This window comes from Ceratina calcarata, unplaced genomic scaffold (assembly GCF_001652005.2).
Source record: "Ceratina calcarata isolate Rehan_Ccalc_2016 unplaced genomic scaffold, ASM165200v1 scaffold772, whole genome shotgun sequence".
NCBI classification, from domain to species: Eukaryota; Metazoa; Arthropoda; class Insecta; order Hymenoptera; family Apidae; genus Ceratina; species Ceratina calcarata.
This window is the reverse complement of record NW_017179022.1, coordinates 23,532-29,918: the sequence shown is the minus strand read 5'-3', so window position 1 is coordinate 29,918 and position 6,387 is coordinate 23,532.

The following is a 6,387-nucleotide window of genomic DNA, read 5'->3' as shown; positions in this document are numbered from 1 at the left end:
AAGTTCGTGCGCGTATAAATCGCGCCCACGGTCTGCTTCGTGTTCTGGCAGGACAGGTCCGCCTGAAACGGAGAAACGAAAGTGTGTAACGTAAACGACGCTCGTTCAATGAACGCGAGGATAAATTGATCTATCCGTAAATCCAGTCGCGAGTAAATATTTGACGTAGAGCTAAAAAGAGAACAGGATTCAAATCTTCTATTCGTTTCGGATAGTAAAAAATATTTGTTGTTGGTTGTACGTCGACAGAATGTTCATTCTGTCAACTATGTCGAATTCCATGAAAAAATATGTATAGGAGACCGTATCAGTGATGCATCGATGAACTTTGTCACTGGCAGGTGAAAAGCGGTTCTGAACTTGACGTGTCTGAAAACGGTACATCTAAAAAACAAAGGAACTTTATTTTTCATCATGGACAGTGACGTAACTGTTCGAAACTGAATGGATGCATCACTGTTACGTCTGCACTGGGATTTTTATTTGGTAAACAACGAATTTTTCGGCTCGCGAACCTGGAAACTATGTTTTGAGATATAAAGTTAGAAGAGTAATAAATACAGATGAATGTCCCATATTCCAGTTTTATTTTTATGGGGAAACTAGATTTGTGAAGCTTTGAGTTCTGTTTATCAGGAAATTGTTAATTATAAATTAAACACAATGAAGTTTGACCAAACCAAATTCAAAATTCACATATATGAGGTAAATATCCTAACTTCTGTTCGCATCACAATTTCTATTAGCGTATTTTTTATAATNATAGAGAAATAAGCCAGTCAAGACTTTACGTGTTATCATTAAATTATAGGAAAATAAGCAAGTGAATAGAATTTTATATGTTATCTTAAAATGATTGAAAAATAAGCCAGTGAGAAGAAATCGTGGCATGAATAGAAACTGGGAGATTTAGCTTAATGAAATAAAATATCAAAGAGTAATCTAATACGACATATTAAAATAATACGAATATACTAGGTGAATAGAAGGTGCCACATTATATAATAAAATAGTACATTTAGTATTATTATAATAAAATAGTTTAGTTATATGTATATGAATTCATTATATGATGAAGTATTAAATGAATTTATCCTTGTATTTTGTCAAATTATAACATATATTTCGATTAGTCTTTACAATGAAATCAATGAGCAGTGGATAATTTTAAATGATATTTCTCACTAACTCAGTCTGTGTGTGTTTGATTTAACAATTTGTTGAACGTCATTTGCACAAAGTTTTCACGAATAGAGAATGGAATTGTTTCTGTCTGTTGAAACACGAATGCGAGGGCCATGGAAAATATGTTTGCCGCTGGGTCCGCGGTGTAATTTGTTGCAAGCTCACGAGGAAGCGCTTTCGTTTTTTGCTAATTATGGTTTGGGGAACTTCATTTTAGCTGCAGAGCAGGCTGCCGGCCGGTTTTTGCTCGGACAAAGGGAAGTTTAGCGGCGGACAGGTTTCTTTGACCTGTTTGTGGCAGGGATACGCGCATATACCGTACATATGAGTACATATGTGTGTACATACTGGAGCTACAGTAACTATTCCAATGTATCGTTCCTCCCCTTTGATTACGTTATGTGCACGTATAATTACGATATACTGAATAATTTTAAACAATGTAATTTTATAGTAATATTATGATTTTTAACAATAAAAAATGAAGACAGAAAAATGTTAAGATAAATAAAACTGGGAAAGTCCATATTAAAGATTAAAAAGAACGTTAGTTTTAAATTTCATGTTAACATTTCTAATGGATGGTTTAAGATCTCAGTATTGTAGACAATACCTGTAAGATCGTAAATGTCCTGATTCGAAGAATCGAGAAAAGGATCTCTTGGGACAATAAAGAGGCAATTAATCCTGCGAACAATAGCGCTTGTTCGATGCGGCACGAGGGAAGAAAATAATTCCCATGGAATTGCTCCATCGCATCGCACGAGCATCAGGTCTGTGAGTTAATTAATTAACCGGGTCGAAGAATTATTCTCGCGATCTCGTTTGTTTACCGTAAAATGTAATCCGATTAACACTTGTTGCGTCTTAACGACAAAATCCAGAAACAGTCGATGGAGGGGCGAAGAAAGGAATGACGAACTGATTCAGGAAATTGTGAGAAAATCATACTCCATCAAAATAAGCTTAAAAATTAACAAATTAGGCAAATTTGAGTTATACTTTCCTATTTAATACTATTTCAAAAATAAATTCAATAAGCATAATAAAATGATTTAGTATTTCTTCTTCCTATACAACAGATTTAAAAACCCAAAACGTAATGCTTTTTATAACAATAAACAGTTAATTCTAAACTGATATCCATTTAAACTTGATTGATAATTTACGATAGCAGCGATAAAGGTGATTATAACAATTTGATTTAGCAGGTTGATCAGCCTCACGGGCATAATAAAAAGTTAAAGATCGTAGGAGCAATCTCTTGGTTCCGGTGTATGTGCACGTTATACGGCTTCATTATCGCGAAATATTGCCTCGTCCGGTGCTACCGCGATGGCGGTAACCATCTTCTTTCTGGTCCAATTAGCGGTAGCCGGGCTGGCTCGAACGTGCGTCGGACAATCCATATTTAATTATCTCTGGTGCCAGGTCGTTTCGAGACGCGAGAACAGCCACCTCCGTGTGTGTTCCGTAAACCGAAATAATTAAAATTCGCCCGCGCGCGTCCATTAATGTGCGTGCGTACGTGCGCGCAGATATACTATCGGCTAAAAGTTTGCAATTACTTTCACGTTTAAAAATTTATAAAGATTTCAAAGCAGAGAATTTACAATTGCTGTATATTAGGACATCATTTTATATGTATATAGGGTGTTCCAGAAAATGTGTTAGAGCCGAAAAAGGATGATTCTGGCGGGTGACGCCCGAGCGTTACAGTCCGTGACTGAGCGCTCATTGGTCAGTGTTTTTTTATCAATAATTAAAAAACCATGCCTCACTTTGCATTTTACCAAAGGAAACTGTTTATCAGAAACACCCATAGAATCATCCCTCTACGGCTCTAATATTCTTTCTTGGACACCCTGTATATTTATAGATAGAAGAGTTTCGCGACAATATTGGGAGATTTAAATTATTTAATTTTTTATTAAATTATTAAATATTTAATTATTTAAATTATTTATCGAATTTGGTGAGAAATTGTTTTCAGGATTTCAAACTTTTGGTCGGTAGTGTATGTTAAAATTCAATTCAACACGCCAGAGTATTGCTCCGGGGAAAAGAATTTCATTGTACAAAATACTTCTAATTAGAGAGTAATTTGTTCCTGCCATGGACAAATATTATCTTTCATCATTCTTTGTTAGTTTTGTTCTGTTCCACGTCCTGTTCCAATTATCTATATAATTTACTTCGTGAACGTTACCTTGTTAGCTGTGGTTATTGTATGACGAGTTTTAAATTAAGTTTTGATAACTTGTTTTTAGACATTGCAGGATATTCGCGATCGCTCGTACACTAAAATTCCTTTAGCAGCGTACCTTCTAGTATAATAGAGGAAACCGATGTAGTATACGAGTACGAAGATTCAGTTGATTCCTACATAAAAAAATGTTCGGTACCGTATTACCAAAGAGACTACTGAAAGAGACATTACGCTTTATGGAGCTGCGTAAACGATAGCACTGAATTTTCCGAATACGAGGAGAAATTAACAGCGTCCGGTCTAGTGGAAAATTGCGATACTGGCCTCTCGCGATCGGCTGCCAATAAAGATCCTGTTATTATTGGCAGCATGTACATACATACGTACGCGGGTGGCCTGGTGGGTATCCGTGCATTTTGTGCCACGGCCGCGTCGACGTTGCACGCTGTTAACGTAGATGGCAATAAAAATATTGCCGTGCGTATTCCAGCGCGAAATTGCCGCGAAAAATGGCAGGTTTGCAGCTATGGGTTACATCGGCTCTTTTACGAGTTGCACTGCAACCCAGGGAGCCCGGATTTTCTATGGGATTACTGTCATAAATGCCTCATACATATTATGTCCCAAAAACTGCACGACCATGTTCGCTTCTTTCTTCTGTGTACGCAAACACGCTACACGTTACGCTGAATTTTTTGTTAAAAGAAAACTGTTTCATTAACGTTTTGATAAATTAAAATTATTGGAAAATTGTGCAGTTAGGCGGATAGAAAATAAAGTATTAGGTTGATGTATATGAAATGTCGTAGTAAATCTTATAACAATTGATAAATTTAGATGTGTTTTAAGAATTTTAAGAAGAACTATTGCATCTATGAACTCATGTGCTAAGGAGTCAGAATTCATAAAAAATTTAATTTATGTTTTAACAAACCTATTTAATTTATTATTTAACTTCGTTAGGCAATGGATAAGGATTAATCTGTGGTTATAAATTTTATAATCATTCTGATTGCTAACGACTCTTCTATACGTTTTATATACATGTGCCTATTACATGTTATATGGTATTCTAATCGTCTTGTTTTAATAAGAGAATGAATGAGGATCAAAAAACTTATAGTGTTAGGTCAAAAATAAACGGGTTAAAGAATGCACTTGATGTGTTTAAAAATGCAGGCGTATATGCGTTAATGCCGAGATTACTTTTATACTTGTTTCCGAGCTGGACCGCGGCTGGCTGTAAATTTAATCTTGAAACATAAAAGTTACGGGTATCGTTCATGAATAATTCCAACAACTGCGACGAAAGCTAGAGCTGGGAGGGGGGGTGTTGAAAATGGTGTAAACGGGCTAAACGTCCTACGCGCGATCGTAAAACTTTTAGCAAATCGTCCGCGTTTGGTCCTTCCTTTTTCGTTGCGCTCGCCCTGTCTTCTTTTGACCCGTTTTCCCGTGTTCTGCGCGTGTGAAAAATTCCGGCGCGTCGGTTAGTTTAGAACTAACCATGTGAGACGTAAATCGGACTCGGCGTAATTGGATGGAACAAACACGTGTTGTGTAGCAACTTTTACTCTGCTGTTTATGATAGTTGTTCGTTCGAACGCTTGCTTTCAATTCCGCAGTTTCATGAATGGACAGATTTGAAAGTAATACGATTTTCGAAACGAAGAGAAAAAAAGATTTTTATGATTGAAAATCCTTGAGAGAAACAAATTATCTTGCTGGCATTATCTATCTTCTAGTTTCAGGCGCGCGGATATAGTTAAAAGAATATTATAAAAGTTCCAGCAGTCTACATAAATTAATTATGAAACTCATTTCACTCAGCCAGTATTTCTATCCTACGTAATCGTACTTTTTAATTATCGAGTTTAATTACTTTTTAAAAAATGTTCGTTTATAACAAACAACATAGATGAACACGTCTCATTCAATTAACGATGTAACAATTTTAACTTCGATTTTTTACATCGTTTTTGAAGAATTGTATAATTTACAAAATAATGACAAAAGCTTGCTGGGCGATGAAATGTAAAATAAAAATTAATCTGAAGAATATCCGAATGAAACAACTCGATTAGGAACAAATCATTAATGCGAAACGAGAACACGGCCGGTGAGAGAATTTCTGATATTATTAGATTTATTCGTTCTACGCAGAGAGAGCTTCGCCGCCGTCTCATCCGAGAGCGGTTGCTAATTGCGAAAGTAATTAACGTTCACTATCTCTGATTCAAAGCGATGAGTGGTACGATACCTGCTGCTAAAACTATGCCAAATTTCACTTGAAAACAGATCCGAATACTGATATTAACACTCATATTAACGAATACATTAGACGACATGTTCACGTTGAACGGACAAGAAATTCGGCAAAGTGAATGAAGAAGCAAAAGTATATTCGATACCGCGTACCAGAGTTCAGCTGACGGCCCGTTTTCTCTAGATTTAAGTAGCTAATACATAGATGGGCAGCAGTCGCATCGCGCTACGCTAGCCGCTTGCACTGGCGTCGCAAAATTATACATGATAAGGTAATAAAGAAACTCTCGAATACCAACGAGAGCGTATCGATTCACCAAAACTTTCGAATATATCGAAGAGCAAGACTAATTTGTTACGACACCTTAAAGATTTATTACGACTGATTTATCACGACCCTAAAAAATTGCATTTTATATAGAACACGCAATTTTATGCATATGTTGATGAAAATAAATTAACTTTTTCTAAATACTAATATTACGGCCTGTACGAGAGCCTAATTAAATAAATATACATGTTCTGTGACCGCAAACTTTTCCAATGGACCATTTTGTACTTATAATCCGGCTTTCTATCGCGACATACTATTATCTCCTCCTAAAAATAGAAATGATTTGGTTAACCTGTTTTACAATACCCCCATGGCAATAGGAAAACTTAATTAAACAAATATGTATGTAGGTTGTGTAAAATGTAATCGCATGGCTATTTAATGGTTAATTTTC